Raw genomic sequence first — 17943 nt, 5'->3', positions numbered from 1 at the left:
AAACGGGGCCGTTTCTCGACATTTCAATAGTTATTATTCCCAAACCTTTCCCTTCTATAATACACACCTTTTATTAACGTAGAGCTGAGTAAACCAATTTGTGAGCCACGCGGCTAGTGTATACTTTACATTATCCAATGCTCAACACTCAGCTCAGGAGGAGGCTACAGGGAGGAAAGATGCTCTGTTTGTACTCACAACTCTTGTTTCATGCATAGATAGCCCTACAATGTCATCTGAAATGTCAGGCATTTTTATTTATTTATTGCAGAATGATAAAACCAATACAGAACATACATTGTAAATGTATCGATCTCTGAGTTAGTCTGTTTACCCATTCCTTGTCAGAACAGCTGATTGACTTGTGTCTCTAAGATGGAGTGGACAGGCTTCTCTTTCTCTTCTGTCTCTTCATCTTTCATTCGGGGCACGGAGGTCAGCAGCAGGGTGTCGGCGTGCACCCCCTCTTCATCTGATTGGACCACATTGTCGGTTCCGCCCCCGCTGGTGTCACTCGAACCAGAGGAGGTGGAAGACATATGAGATTTTGACCCCCAGCGACCGTCGATATGCCGACAAATTGGCACACACTCCCTGTAGACAACCTTTTTGCTCTCATCTTCCTCTTCATTGTCTACCTCTGATGTGAAAGAGAGGAGTAGACAGGAGAGATGAGTAGGAAGGAATAGAAAAAGGAACCAAACGTCATGACAGTGACGTTCAAGGTATGGAAATTGCAAAAAAGAAAAAGACTATAATTACCATTGATAGACAGCCCTAGTTGGGATCAATTGAAATATAATTTAGAGTTTACCATCCTTTCTCAGTACCTCATCATTTTCTCAGTATTGTGTGAACAACAGTATGTCCTCAGTTGCACTGCCATGACATTTGAGATTAAAAGTGTTGCTGTAATTAAATAAATAAACTGGTGGAAAGGTGGAATGAACTGATGAGCTAAATCCCTTGGTGATAGGTGGGGCATATAGCTTTTTTGCAGGTGCACTTGTCGGATAAGGTATCCATTTACAATGTAATATTTAACATAAATGTTTAATTTACAACTTCCTGCATGGACAAATAACAGTGTAGGTCTATAGTGAACATATAGGGACTGAATAAACCTGACCACCTTCTTAGTGTCTTGATAGTGAGGGAATCAATGGATTAATCCAAATTCTATTCATCAAGTTTACTTTGATGTCTCTTAGGCAAAGAGATATTTGGCGAGAGGTACTTAACAAATTCCTCCATGCTAAATTACTCATATACCTTCCCTCTCGAATCTCAGACAGGTAAAAATAGCTGTCTGGCACAACCAGTTACCATCTCGCTCTCATATCTCCAATACGTCATCCATGTTAAAAACCTGCCTGATCAGGATGAACAATATCTGGTAAAACCTTTCTTTATTCTGTGCTATGCATTTCGCCATCACAACATTGAAGTGTTAGAGGCCTCCAGTTTTTTAAACCTGGGTTCTGTTTTAGCAGTAATGAAATCAGACCTCCTTGTTGAGTACCTGAAAGACTACCATTTATATAAGAGTAATTAAAAGATGCTAATAATGGATATTTGAGTACATCAAAAAAGGTCTGATATCCCTCTACTGGTATACCGTCAAGCCCTGGTGTTTTTCCAGACTGAAAATATTTTATTGCCTCAAAGTTTCTCTCCTGTAAGTTGGCCTTTACACAGGTATTTCTGTAAATGTGTTAATTTTACATTATTATTAGGCAAGAAATCCTTACTGTTAACATCATTCAGTGGAAATGGAAGAGACTGAAAGAAAACATGCTTATTAAAATATTTTGGTGAATCACGGGTACTGCATCATTTGTAACGAGTTTCTGTAAATTATTTTTGGTAGAATTTCTATGTTGAAGATTCAAGAAAAATGTTGTGCATTTTTCACCATTTTCCATCCAATTTTCTTCATTTTTGTAATACATTACACTTGATCGTTCTTGAATAAGTACCTCCAATTATTTTTGTTTTTCCTCTAACCTATTTTGTGCCTCCATAGTACCGTTTCCATTACCATCTACCTGCACTGTTGCTTCCTCTGTTATGAGGAGTGAAGGGGGGAACCCAAGAGCGGAATCAGAGCAGAATAGGGAAACAGGTCCTGAGGGGAATCCAAGGTAATGGTGGGGAGTGAAATCCAGAGCAGTGTGGTTGGTGGTGAGATGTGGAACAGGAGACAGGATCCAGAGAGGTACTGCAAGGAGAGGACAACAAATTGTGTAAGGCAGGGAAACAAGCACAGCAGAGCAACAGGATCTTGAGAAAAGACAAAAGGCTAGAATAACTGACTGAGCAGAGATGATCTGTCAGAGTGGAAGTGGCAGGAATGGGTATACGTACAGGTCTTGATTTATGGATGAGTTGCAGCTGGTAGGGATCTGCTCTGACTCCAGCACACCTGTCTCCAACCACACAATTAAACAGAGAGGGAGTACAGGGAAAGAACAGTAGGTCAAGGAGACACGGGACGACCACCAGAGGGCGTAGCAGGAGCAGAATGTGACAGTACCCCCAATCTACAGATCCTACCTGGTGTACGACCCGGCTTGTCTGGGTGTGAGGTGTAAAAATCCTGTAAGAGGGAGGGATCCAGAATGTGACGACGGGGCACCCAGCAGCGCTCCTCAGGCCCGTATCCTTCCCAGTCCACCAGACACTAACAACTGCAGCCCCGACGGCGCACATCCAAAAGCCGTAGGACAGTATAGGCAGGGTGGTCGTCGATAAGCCGAGGGGGTGGAGGAGCAGCTGCAGGAGGGGATAGGGGACTGGAGCAGACTGTTTTGATTAAGGATACGTGAAAGGTGGGGTGAATCTTGAGTGTCTGGGAGTTTCAAATGAACAGCAGAGGGGTTTATGACATGATCAATCTCAAAGGGGCCAATGAACCAGGGAGCTAGTTTTTTGGAGACCACCTTCAGTGGCAAGTCCTTAGAAGAAAGCCATACCCTTTGGCCTGGAGTGTAGACTGGGGCACGGCGACAGTTAGCTTTGGATTGGGTCCTGGCGGCAGCCCGGGCCCTCCTCCAGGTGTGACGACAATGGCGTATGTGATCCTGGACTGAGGGCACCGCTACTTCAACCTCTTGGGCAGGGAACAAGGGAGGTTGGTAACCAAGAGCACACGCAAAGGGAGACAAACCTGATGAGGCGTTCATGAGGGTGTTGTGGGCATATTCCACCCAGGGTAGCTGGGAACTCCAGGAGGAAGGGTTAGCTGAAGTCACAGTGTATTGCAGTTTCCAACTCCTGGTTGGCCCGCTCAGTCTGACCGTTGGTCTGGGGGTGTCGGAAGCGCCCACCTCGAGGACGAACTGGCGTTCTGGGTCTGGCTGTGTAAGGATAGGAGCAGAAGTGAAGCGGTGCTTGAGTTCCCGGGAACGCTGCCTCTGCCTCAGGGGACCAGCGGAATGGAGTGGAGGTGAGAGTGGTGAGAGGAGCTGCCAAATGACTGTAGTCACGGATTAATCGTCTATAAAAATTGGCAAACCCAACCCCAGGAAATGCTGTAACTGCTTCAGATTAGCAGACATTGGCCACTCAGTAACTGCCCTAACCTTGGCAGGGTTCATCCGTAGCGGTCCTTGAGCAATAATGTAACCCAAGAAGGAAACAGAGGAAACATGAAACTCACATTTCTCAGCCTTGACAAATAGCTTATTCTCCAATAGCCTTTGGACAACTTGGTGGATGTGTTGCTTTTGAGCCTCAAGGTCCTTCGAAAAAATAAGAATGTCATCCACATAGACAAAAACAAAACACCCAATGACATCCCTCAGGACATCATTCACCAGGCTCTGAAAAACAGCCGGAGCGTTAGTGAGACCAAAATGCATAACAGATGCGGACAAGGTGGTAGTCATTCCGGAGGTCCAGTTTAGTAAATACTGTGGCACAAAAGCAGAACTGATAAGTGGCAAGGGAAACTTGTTCCTGACAGTAATACTATTCAACCCACGGAAGTCTATATATGGCCTCAGTGACCCGTCCTTCTTCTTGACAAAGAAAAATCCAGCTCCCACCGGAGAGGAAGAAGGCCTGACATGTCCGACAGCCAGGGAGTCCTGGATGTATTCTTCCATGATTTTTTGCTCGGGGCGAGAGAGGTTATACATCCTGTTACTAGGGAGAGGAGCTCCAGGCTAAAACCCGAAAGCACAGTCGTATGGCCGATGAGGCGGCAGATATGGGGTGTGTTGCTTACTGAATACAGGAGCTAGACTGGGATATTCTGGAGGAACAGAAGACAGGTCTGGAGGTTCTGGAATGGACTGGGGTGCAGACAAAGCAGGAGGGAGGGCAGAATCTAGACAATTAGAATGACAAAACGTACTCCACGTCGTAATCCTTCCGGTAGACCAGCCAATCTGTGGGTTGTGTAGCTTTAACCATGGATGGCCCAGAACCAGAGGTGAGTGAGAACAGTCGATTATGTGGAAACTGTTCTTTTCCTGGTGATTACCAGAGAGTCGCAGGATAACAGGAACAGTTCTCTCCAAAAAACAGAAGAGTATTTTTCAATTGAGAGCGTTGGCATCCAGAGGTGAATCAAACAGTGTCCAGGCCCAACTGATTAACAACCCCTTGGTCCAGAAAAGTTTCCTCGGCGCCTGAATCGACAAGAGCGGGCAGAGGAAAAGCCTGGCTCTGCCACACCAGGTTAGCCTCAAGCATGTGTCTGGGAGATGATGGGCAGGTGATTTGGCTGAACAGTATATCCCCTACTACTGCTGAGCCCCCTCTTTTACTGGACACAGGGAACAAGTGGACACCAGGTGACCAATTTGGCCACAGTATAGACAGCTCCTAGTACTGATACGCCGCTGCCTCTCCTCTGGAGATAGACGGGTCCGGCCGAGCTGCATGGGTTCAGTATTAGAACCTGCCTGATGATGTGATGCAGTCGGATAAATTGAGCAAGACACAGAAGCAGACGTTATGGGACATGCAACCCTACCTCCCCTCTCCCTCCGACGCTCACGGAGACGGTTGTCAATGCGGATAGTGAGAGAAATCAGCTTGTCAAGTCCATCAGGCTCCTCTCTGGACACCAACTCGTCCTTGAGGGTCTCAGTGAGTGCGTTCCGAAATGCTCCCTGAAGAGCCTAATCATTCCAGCTTCTCTCTGCGGCGAGGGTGCGGAACTCACATCCCTCTCAGCCACACTCTGAGAGCCTTGACGAAGGGACAGAAGTCGTTTGGCAGCATCCTTTTCACAGACCGGGTGGTCGAAGACCTTCCTCATCTCATCTGTGAATCCACTGTAGGAGAAGCAGATAGATGACGGTCTCTCCCAAACCGCAGTGGCCCAGGAGAGCGCTGCTCCCCGATTGCAGCCAATCAAAAAATAAGTCTTGGCTCGTTCACTAGCATAAGAGTAGGGCTGTTGCTCAAATACTAGTGAACATTGTACAAGAAAGGCTCTGCATACACCAAGATTGCCATCATAGCGCTCAGGAGGCAGAACAAAAGGCTCCCGGGTTGGAGAAGAGAAACTGGAGACAGGTTGTGAATTCTGGGCGGAGGTTCGGACTTGTAGGTCTGACAGGCTCAGTGAAAACTCCTTGATGTTCTCCAGCAGGGTTTTCAGGGCTTGGTCATGTTGGTCAAGAAGGGTGCCTTGAGGAGCCAGAGACAGAGCAGTACTGCAAGGATAGGACAAAAAATGGTGTAAGGCAGGGAAACAAGCACAGCAGAGCAACAGGATCTTGAGAAAAGACAAAAGGCTAGAATAATAACTGACTGAGCAGAGATCACGATCTGACAGAGTGGAAGTGACAGGAATGGGTATATGTAGAGGTCTTGCTTTATGGATGAGTTGCAGCTGGTAGGGATTTGCTCTGACTCCAGCACACCTGTCTCCAACCACACAATTAAACAGAGAGGGAGAGGGAGAGAGAGAGTACAGGGAACGAACAGTAGGTCAAGGAGACACTGGACGACCACCAGAGGGCGTAGCAGGAGCAGATGTGATATCCTCTATTTCCTTTATTAGTCTAATCTCTTTTGACCTAAACTGCTTTTGTTTTAACCTGTTGCTTCTACTCGGGACGCTTGCGTCCCAACTAGAGCTCTGGAAATGCAAATGCGCTACGCTAAATGCTAATAGTATTAGTTAAAACTCAAAAGTTCATTAAAATACACATGCAGGGTATCGAATTAAAGCTACACTCGTTGTGAATCCAGGCAACAAGTCAGATTTTTAAAATGCTTTTCGGCGAAAGCATGAGAAGCTATTATCTGATAGCATGCAACACCCCAAAAGACCCACAGGGGACGTAAACAAAATAATTAGCATTTCGGCGTTACACAAACCGCACAATAAAATAGAAAACATTCATTACCTTTCACCATCTTCTTTGTTGGCACTCCTAGATGTCCCATAAACACTATTTGGGTCTTTATTTCGATTAAATCGGTCCATATAAAGCCTAGATATCGTTATATGTAGACTGTGTGATAAACGAAAAAAACATCGTTTCAAAACGTAACGTAATTTTTTAAAATTCAAAAAGTCGACGATAAACTTTCACAAAACACTTCGAAATACGTTTGTAATGCAACTTTAGGTATTAGTAAACGTTAATAAGCGATAAAATTCATCAGGAGGCGATGTAAAGATCATTAGCTGTCCGTCTGGAAAAATGTCCGGCTAGAAACTCAACGAAAATATCCGGTCCTAGACCGGAGGAGATACGGTGTCCTGCATGTGTTTGACCAAGAAAAAACTCGAAGGGAAATGACAAGACTCTAGACACCGTGTGGAAGCTGTAGGTACTGCAACCTCAGTCAATTAATTGTGGTTCACGTTTATCAATGGGTTCAAGTAGCGCATGGATATATTTTCCCATTTTCAGTGATCAGTTTTTCCTGTGCTTTTCGATGTAAATGCCGTTCTGGTAAAGCCACAGCAGTGATTTAACCAGTTTTTTAAACGTCTGAGTGTTTTCTATCTACACAGACTAAGCAAATGCATATACTATATTCCTGGCATGAGTAGCAGGGCGCTGAAATGTTGCGCGATTTTTAACAGAATGTTCAAAAAAGTAGAGGGTCGACTTAAGAGGTTAATGATGGAGTATTGTATTGAATGGCCTCTAAAAGTACATTTGAAAGTGTCCTGTACAATAAGGGGATCTGCTGTATGTTGTACAAAAATTATGAATTGTTTTGTCTTGGTTAATTAAGAACAAATTGTCATCCAATAGGCTTTGATTACATTTCCATTATCCTTGTCCACATGGGAATTCTGTAAGAGTTCTATGGAGGCCAATTAGATGGCGGTCTGATCGCATTCGGTCTCTAATTCATATTTTTTTATACTTCTGATGCCAGCAAGACCGAGACTAGGAAGTAGTCAAGACAGCTAGCTTGATTAAGCCTCCTCCGTGTATATCTCACTAAGGTCAGGTTTTTTCAACCTCCATATATCCACTAGTTCTAATATATCCATGATCTTTGTGATCTCCTTAAGTGCTTAAGGGTGATAGTTTGAAGAGTGATTTCCTTTACGATCCATTAAGGTACCGTATTATAATCGTCCACCATAATAATAGATTATTTCATTGCTTGTGAGCTCAATTGATTATTGCATATATTTTCGAAAAAGTGTGGATCCTATAAATTAATTATCCAATTCTGTTTTTGGTCCAATAGCATATTTCAAATAATCCATCTTCCTTCTGGATCTGATTGCACAATCAGATCAACATTTGTATTAAATAGTATAATCACCCCTTTGAGTTTCTTTGCCCATGACAAAAATATATTTCTCCCTCCGTCCTTTTTCCCACCCAACCTCATCTATATTTGTAGAATGAGTTTCCTGTAAACAATAGATATTCTATTATTTTAGCCATGTAAAAAATGTTATCTTCTTTTTTTATGATCTGCTAAGCCATTACAATTATAGCTTGCTATACTTATTTCCCCACTTACCATGATACTCAAGTTTCAATCATACTTACCACAACAAAGGTTTACAAACTTACCATTAAAAAACACCATGATGATTTTAAGTGTCCATATAGTTGTACCATAATAATTTCCACTGTTAAGCATACTGTAGCTGCAACTTTGTAAACCTCCAATTGTCCTAATATTCCACCCACTAAAACCTCCCCCCGTATCTAGGTCTGTTGTCACTAAGACCATCAGACCATCTCCCTGACTAATGATGCACCTTTGGAACAAGGATATAAAAGGGTAGCACAAATAGCTTAAATAGAAATATATAATATACCATTTTCTCGCTTAGAGAAGTGCTTAGCCAGTGTCGTGTCTTTACTATCATTAAATTGAATACTTCGTTTTTATCAAAGATTCTCTGTAATTAGTATTACGCGATCAAATGGATTAATCATGTAACTGTAATTAACTAGGAAGTCGGGGCACCAAGGAAAATATTCAGATTACAAAGTTATCATTTCCTAAAATAATTTTAATTGTATATCTGATCAAATTGTCTTCTGATTAATGAATTATTTACTTTACCTTAAGTTAGTCTCTGCACGAACCTAGTCTTCACTATGAGTTTCCCATACATCAATTGTCTTAAATCATTTATTTACTAACTAAGTAATTCACAGAAATGCATAAACAAACAGTACGTAGTTACAAGGAAATGATAACGGAGTTTCCCTAGTGGGATAAACCGGTATGGCGGCTTGGTGGACAAAAAGAGAAGTGGAAGTCAACTACAAAGTTGATAATTATAACAATTGAAATGCTAATCCTTTACACATGAACACTCACTCATTCGGGAACAATTGCAATTAATATATATATATTTAGGCTTAGTGTGTCGTCTTGATCTCTGTTGAAAAGTTTGTTTCTTTTGTAGAATTGTCCGTCTCTCTCTCTCTCTCTCTGTGGTAAGGATCGTTCAGAGTGACATTCATTCGTTTCGTTGTGGAATGGATGTTTCGGCGGTTGTCGTTCTTCACGTTCAATGATACCGAATTCCTAGCTGCAGACTAGTAATTCATATCAAAGACTTGTTCTTATTCTGTCGGTATCGAGAGTCTAAGAGTTTAACCATGTGGTATGGTTAAAAGATTCAGCAATGGTCTGCAACCTTTGTACTCCCGTGATTGAGAGAAACATGGTCTGCTTGAGGATTTCTCAAAATTGGGTTTTATTCGGAATTGCAGAAAAGGGGCTGTCCCAGGATGCTTGACCCTAACTGGTCTCATGGGCGGTCCTCTGATTTAGTTCAACTCAAAAGGGAATTGGAGTTTCCTTCATTAAACAGTCCAAAATCACACTACACAATTTTACAAACAGTATCATACTCACTCATTCATCTTATACAACAATTAGATGTAAACCTCATATCTGAGGTTATTATATAAACAGCGTTATGCTAATGTGGCCACACCGTCTCCCATGAGCTTCCCCAAGAGTTAACAAACGGTCCAGTTTGCAGCTGGATTCTTCACCGATCTTTTATACCTCCTCCGGAACATGAAATTTGTTTGGCCCTCAAGTTCTGTGAGGTGGAAGAAATTCCTTTGTCTCTTATGCTGTGTGGCCATGAGGCAGGGTCTTCTCCTCAGGAATGTACGACCTCTCTCTGTACTGTATGTGTAGTATAGGATGACATTTACATTATCAGGTCAACAGTGGGATATAAAACAATAACATTTTCAGCCATGCCATCGGACGCATTTGGTCTAGGATGTATTGATTATATAAATATCCATTAGCAACAATATATCTAAATCACATTGGATATACTCTGATTCTTGTCATTTCATGACAATGAGAAGACCAATAACAATGCACTGCTGACGTGAAGGAAAAATACAAATAGCATTTTAGGGACATACAGTAAGCTATTTATCTGGGGAAATTCTGAAATTGAGCTAACAAATGATAATTTATACCGACGAGAATGGCAAGAATGTCCCCAGGCACACCTCCAGTTAGGCTTGTCCTATCCTGTCCCGGTCTAACCAGCACACTCCAGTCAAACTTCCACTGGGCTCAATGAGCTGATACTGACAATGTCATCCCCTGTGTGTGTGTGTGTGTGTGTGTCCACATGTATGCAAATGACCTGACACTGTGACTCATGTCATCATAATTGTGTGAGACGATTTACAGGAAGAGGGAGACAGCCTGTGTTCATAAACATTCAGTTAACACACAGATCTATCTGTCTCTTGCTGTACCTTTGGATTTGGCTGTCAGTTCAGCCAAAAATGTAAATGCTACCTGCTTCAGAGTCCATATCGACAGGGTACACAACATAATTTCAACGTGGACATTTAGGTAATATTTGGTTGAGACCCTGATTAATGAGATTTCAACTTTTATTCACCCACGCAAGAATACAGACAGAAGTTTGTTAAATTCCCAATGCGTTATTACTGCACTTTCAACCATTTAAAAGCACAACAAAGTTCAAATGGGATTACAATGTTAGCTATTTTGTATTTATTTAACGACTTTATGTGTTATCACTGTGCTTCATCTAATAGCACAACCGAATGACCTGGATTGCAGTTGAGATTCCATTACAAGTACATAGTGCAAGTAGTTAACGCTGTTTGAGACTCTGCACAGATTATTATAGCAATTGTAAAGATCTCCGCAGACCTCGACCTCCGCTCCCGAGTGGAGCAGTGATCTAAGGCACTGCATCTCAATGCTTGAGGCGTCACTACAAACACCCTGGTTTAACTTTTTAGGGATAGGGGGCAGCATTTTCACTTTGGATGAATCGCGTGCCCATAGTGAACTGCCTCCTACTCTGTCCCAGATGCTAATATAAGCTAATAAAACACACTGGGGTTTCTAAAACTGTTTGAATTATGTCTGTGAGTATAACATAACTCATATGGCAGGCAAACATCCAAACAGGAAGTGGAGATTCTGGGGCTGGTTGATTTTCAATTCATCGCCCACTCACATCCCAGTAAGATATGGATCTGTTCGCACTTCCTACGCCTTCCACTAGATGTCAACAGTCAGTAGAACATGGAATGAAGCCTCTAGAGTGTGATGTGGGACCGGATGGCAGCCATTTGAGTCAGTGGTCTGGCAGAATGCCAGTTCCTGGTCAGGCGCATTTCTCATGATATCGTCATGCGTTCCATTACTCTGTAGACAAAAACGAGTGCTCCGGTTGGAACGTTATTGGATATACAGTGCCTTGCGAAAATATTCGGCCCCCTTGAACTTTGCGACCTTTTGCCACATTTCAGGCTTCAAACATAAAGATATAAAACTGTATTTTCTTGTGAAGAATCAACAACAAGTGGGACATAATCATGAAGTGGAACGACATTTATTGGATATTTCAAACTTTTTTAACAAATCAAAAACTGAAAAATTGGGCGTGCAAAATTATTCAGCCCCCTTAAGTTAATACTTTGTAGCGCCACCTTTTGCTGCGATTACAGCTGTAAGTCGCTTGGGGTATGTCTCTATCAGTTTTGCACATCGAGAGACTGACATTTTTTCCCATTCCTCCTTGCAAAACAGCTCGAGCTCAGTGAGGTTGGATGGAGAGCATTTGTGAACAGCAGTTTTCAGTTCTTTCCACAGATTCTCGATTGGATTCAGGTCTGGACTTTGACTTGGCCATTCTAACACCTGGATATGTTTATTTTTGAACCATTCCATTGTAGATTTTGCTTTATGTTTTGGATCGTCTTGTTGGAAGACAAATCTCCGTCCCAGTCTCAGATCTTTTGCAGACTCCATCAGGTTTTCTTCCAGAATGTCCTGTATTTGGCTCCATCCATCTTCCCATCAATTTTAACCATCTTCCCTGTCCCTGCTGAAGAAAAGCAGGCCCAAACCATGATGCTGCCACCACCATGTTTGACAGTGGGGATGGTGTGTTCAGGGTGATGAGCTGTGTTGCTTTTACGCCAAACATAACGTTTTGCATTGTTGCCAAAAAGTTCAATTTTGGTTTCATCTGACCAGAGCACCTTCTTCCACATGTTTGGTGTGTCTCCCAGGTGGCTTGTGGCAAACTTTCAACGACACTTTTTATGGATATCTTTAAGAAATGGCTTTCTTCTTGCCACTCTTCCATAAAGGCCAGATTTGTGCAATATACGACTGATTGTTGTCCTATGGACAGAGTCTCCCACCTCAGCTGTAGATCTCTGCAGTTCATCCAGAGTGATCATGGGCCTCTTGGCTGCATCTCTGATCAGTCTTCTCCTTGTATGTGCTGAAGGTTTAGAGGGACGGCCAGGTCTTGGTAGATTTGCAGTGGTCTGATACTCCTTCCATTTCAATATTATCGCTTGCACAGTGCTCCTTGGGATGTTTAAAGCTTGGGAAATCTTTTTGTATCCAAATCCGGCTTTAAACTTCTTCACAACAGTATCTCGGACCTGCCTGGTGTGTTCCTTGTTCTTCATGATGCTCTCTGCGCTTTTAATGGACCTCTGAGACTATCACAGTGCAGGTGCATTTATACGGAGACTTGATTACACACAGGTGGATTGTATTTATCATCATTAGTCATTTAGGTCAACATTGGATCATTCAGAGATCCTCACTGAACTTCTGGAGAGAGTTTGCTGCACTGAAAGTAAAGGGGCTGAATAATTTTGCACGCCCAATTTTTCAGTTTTTGATTTGTTAAAAAAGTTTGAAATATCCAATAAATGTCGTTCCACTTCATGATTGTGTCCCACTTGTTGTTGATTCTTCACAAAAAAATACAGTTTTATATCTTTATGTTTGAAGCCTGAAATGTGGCAAAAGGTCGCAAAGTTCAAGGGGGCCGAATACTTTCGCAAGGCACTGTATCTAAATCACCTTGGATATACTCTGATTCTTGTCATTTCATGACAATGAGAAGAACAATAACAATGCACTTCTGACGTGAAGGAAAAATACAAATAGCATTTTAGGGACATACAGTAAGCTATTTCTCTGGGGAAATTCTGAAATTGAGCTAACAAATGATAATTTATACCGAGGAGAATGGCAAGAATGTCCCCAGGCACACCTCCAGTTAGGCTTGTCCTATCCTGTCCTGGTCTAACCAGCACACTCCAGTCAAACTTCCACTGGGCTCAATGAGCTGATACTGACAATGTCATCCCCTGTGTGTGTGTGTATGTGTGTGTGTGTGTGTGTGTGTGTGTGTGTGTGTGTGTGTGTGTGTGTCCACATGTATGCAAATGACCTGACACTGTGATTCATGTCATCATCATTGTGTGAAATGATTTATTGCGGAACTAGGATTCCTGGCACTGCATTCTGATGAAAGATCATCAAAGGTAAGGGAATATTTATGACGTGATAGAGGAAAATATGGTTGAAATGACTAATTATGTATACATTCCAATCAGAAACTGACTAGTCCAAATGCTATAATGTACTGTACATGTGAGTTTTCCCTCTTGCTCCTTTTCCCAATTGTATATAATGTAGTCAGGAGTTAGCAACAATGTAGGTCTGTTCCTTAGTTCATTCAGTTGTACAAATCTCCAGGTGGTGGGAACGGGCCATCTCCAAATGGTCGGGAATGTTGATTTATGCTGACTGGCCTTGACTTCGTGCTGATAACGCGAAGACTTGAGAGCTAGAGGGGCCCTCTGTTTGTGAAACGGAACGTTTGGAAAACGCTGACGTCATTTTCAGTTTATAACCTGTGGAAATGTGTGTAAGCATTCAGTACTCTCTGGAATTAAACGCTCTTTACCTGGCTTTTAAGACTGGTCTCGATCTACTTCATGCATAATTAATGAACTTACAATTCATTAATGAATTAGAAATGAGTGCTAATTGATTTTGGCAATTAAAGCATAAAGGAATTTAGAATTCCTCTATCAATTTGGTCCTTCGATGAGCCGGATCTAAAATATCCCTCTCTGTGCCTGTAGGTAGTACGCTGGAAAATCGTGCACGGACTCGTTTTGACTCGTTTTACTAAAGACCTGACCTCTGAATTGAGGTTAAAATTGAAACAGGCCTGCGTATTATCACAGAGGACAGAGAGGGTGACTAGATTCAAACGAACAATGCTTATCCCAGTCGGCAGCAGGTAAAGTAGCCTTTATTCTCGAATTTGGGAGGGATTATTTAGGATATTTATTGATTAAAATGTTATGAAGGAGTTGAATTTGATCAATAATAGGTGCTTGAATATTCCGAACAAATAAAATGGATTTCTACCGGGGGTATTAACCAGGATATCGATAAAATGGAAGCGGGTCCGAAATTGACCTGAGGTAAGGGGCGCTACCAACAAATAAACTAGAGCTTAATACGGCCTGGTTTTGCAAGCCAAGGATTATTAAGGAGTGATATAGTACGCATTGGAGAATTAGGACGCTTGTTCCGTACAAATAGGATGGCCAATAATTCAATAAACATACCTAAATAAAGTTTTTACCTAATAGTCTATCTGTATATGGGAAACTGACTGTGGAAAGTAGCAGATAGATATGTTAAAACAGGTGAGGATAAATTAGGCTTGGTGAGAAGGCAGCGTAATTCTAGGCGAACAGAATAAATGAACCTGTACAATGCTGAAAGAAATTAATATCAAATGATACGTGATTAGTCTAGAGTAGTGAGATTTGAGACATTTTACGTTGAAAGTCCCAAAAGGAATATCCTACGGGTGAAATTGAATGTCCGATCAAAAGTCTTCTATAGACGTGGTTCACAGGAGAGGTCAACTTAGTCTAGAGAAGTGAGATTCGAGACATTTATCGTTGAAAGTCCCAGAAGGTATATCCTATGGGGAAAATGTGATGTCCGATCAAAAGTCTTCTATGGACGCGGTTCACAGGATGGAAAATACATACTGATTATTTTTAAAGGGACACACACGTAGTCAGACAGAATAGTAACTAGAAGTAACTAAGTAACAGTAAATTACAAATTTATAGAACTGCACGCACATAGAATTTAAAATTATATAGAAGGGCATAGATAAGTGTTTAAAGACCATAGCTACTAGTAACGGTAAGGATTAAGAATGGGGAGAAATGCCTCGAAAGAAGCCCCAGAACTGACGGGAGATCGAGCGATGTATGTATGGGGGGGTCTTTCCCGGTTTTTAGTAGTCAGTGTTCTTGATAGTGAAAAGTGATCGTGTGGTTGAGGTTCCCTGGGAAGAAACGGAACAGGTGATTTTATGCCATCAGCTTTCAAGAATAGGCACTGCAGGATTGGTTTTGGGACTGGCCACGGTCCATTTGTTTTCGGTCAACTTTACAAGTAGGCTATGTTTGGAGCGACATAGTTTAAGTTAAAAGTCCTAAAGGAACGATGATTACTGTATACGGGTGAGTTAAATGTCAGATTGAACAAGGTATCCAGCGGAAAGACGGAACAAGTGACCCCATAGATATATAGATCTTGACCATAGACACTGTTGGTGGTCTTTATTTAGATTATGGGGAACAACTGAGTTGCTTTTCCGTTGGTCATTTTCAATCAACTCTACAGATTAAGCTATATTTGGGGCGATATTTTAGTTCAAAGTCCTATAGGAATAGGGATTACTGTATATTACTGCAGTGATCGCTGTATACGGGTGAAAACTAATATCAGATTGAACGACGAGTGGACGGAGACTCTTGAGACTCGGTCTATTTGTCTTCGGTCAACCCTACAAGTAGGCTGATTTGGAGCGGCAATCTTAGCAAAAGTCCTAAAGGAACAGTAATGTATTGTATACGGGTGAGACTTAATGTCAGACTTTGGTAGATGAGGATTCCAATAAAAGAGATATTAACCATAAAGTGTTAAATATTGGAATTACTAGGCGTAAGTAAATAAGGATTCCAATAAAGAGAAATTAACATAAAGGGTTGAAGATTGGAATTATTAGGGGGGGCAGGAATTTATTATAATGGGTAGTAACCCTTCTAAACTGCTTTCTGCAAAGACGGAAGATTACCGTTATATGAAACAAAAAGATAGAAGGAATGTAGATTTCTGTCCTAAATGGGAAAAAAGGTATGGTTTTGACGGACGCCTAGATGTCGAAAAGTTAGAATCCCTTCTAAAACAGATACAAAGGGAGCGAGATTAATGAGAATCCTAAACTGAGAGAAAACGTTGGGCGTTTAAATTTGGGCTATTTTCTGTTGTCTAGATGTCGGAGTAACAAATACAATTAACTGTGAAAATGGGTATATTTGCGGAGAGTCTCAGTCAAATTCCATTGTGCTGGTAGGGGAGTGGTGAGTCTCACCAACGGTAATCCACGGTTCGGTTCCCGTTTAACCTCATAGTCCGACCAAACCCGTATGCGGTAGCGTAACTACAGCCTCAAGCTCATTAGCATAACGCAACGTTAGCGATTTCTAAAAATCGCAAATGAAATGAAATAATTATGCCTGTTCTCAAGCTTATCCTTTTCTTAACAATCCTGTCGTCTCAGATTTTCAAAATATGCTTTAGAACCAGAGAAAATCACTAATTTGTGTAAGAGTGGTGATAGCTAGCTTAGCATTAGCGTTAGCATTTAGCACGCAACATATTCACAAAAACCAGCCAAGGAATCAAATAAAATAATTTACCTTTGAAGAACTTCAGATGTTTCAATGAGGAGACTCTCAGTTACATAGCAGATGTCCAGTTTTTCCTGAAAGATTCTTGTGTAGGACACATCGTTCCCTTTTGTTACTATGCATATGGCTACCGAAACTAACCGAAAATTCAGTCACCTACATGTCGAACTTTTTTCCGAATTAACTCCATAATATCGACTGAAACATGGAAAACGTTGTTTGAATCAATCCTGAAGGTGGTTTGTCATATTTCTCTCCATTGAAAGCACCGTCCTTGTAGCCTGGTTTGTTCTGAGATTTGAATGGAAAAATACCGGGACCTGACTTTTGCGCACCGATTGCCACGCAGACACCAAGCGGGACACCTGGTAAATGTAGTCCCTTATGGTCAATCTTCCAATGATATGCCTACAAATACGTCACAATGCTGCAAAGACCTTGGGGAAACAAGAGAAAGAGTCCGTTCATTCCTGTCGCATTCACAGCCATATAAGGCGATCATGGAAAACGTAGCCTCAGAAATCCTGTGCATTTCCTGGTCGGTCATACATCTTGGTTTTGCCCGAAGCATTTGTTCTAAGGGACTCACAGTGAAAATCTTTGCATTTCTGGAAACGTAAGACTGTCTTCTTTCCAAAACTATCAATTCCAAGCATATTCGAGCATCTTTTCGTGACAAAATATTGCGCTTAAAACGGGCACGTCTTTTTATCCAAAAATGAAATACTGCCCCTAGAGTCTTAACAGGTTAACTAAAATTGATTTTAGATCGTAATCGACCTACTTGCATGTTTTGCCTGAAAAATACGGTCGCCAGTGTTTGCAAAAGATATAACTGAACGGATATTATGTGTTCTAGATAGAATTGATAAAAGAAGTCATTAAAAATAACGGCGAAACAATTTCGATGTAAAACGCTATTTCGCCCAAAATGATCTGTTGGAATAATGTATTGAGATGGGAGTCGTAATTAAATAGATGTATCATAGAAGAGAGTTACCTAAAGTTAAATGGAGGGGATACCGGAGAGATACAATACAATTCCAGCCTGCCTGGACGTTATGGCTATTTATGAATCAATTGACATGAGAAGTTAAACACAAAAACATGGTACATTTAATGTTAGGGTATAGTAAATTGAGAAGTTCGGTTGGGTTTACTCTGATGATTAGAATTTAAAACTGAACTCAATCTGAATAGGGAATATATATTTTACAAAGGCGGGCAGATTTGTGTCTATAGCCAAGCAACGGAATTGCTAGACACTCAATGGGGCTATATAGTGCAACGCTTTGGACTATAAATTAGGTAAGAATAGTTTAATCGTAAGAAGTTGTGATTGTTTTTCTGATTATTGATTTTTGGTTAAGGTAATACCAGTGAATTTGAACAAAAAGTAACGTATTCT

This window comes from Oncorhynchus nerka, linkage group LG7, assembly GCF_034236695.1.
Source record: "Oncorhynchus nerka isolate Pitt River linkage group LG7, Oner_Uvic_2.0, whole genome shotgun sequence".
In the NCBI taxonomy this organism is placed as follows: Eukaryota; Metazoa; Chordata; class Actinopteri; order Salmoniformes; family Salmonidae; genus Oncorhynchus; species Oncorhynchus nerka.
The sequence above is the reverse complement of the archived record's forward strand: the minus strand, read 5'-3'. Positions refer to the sequence as shown.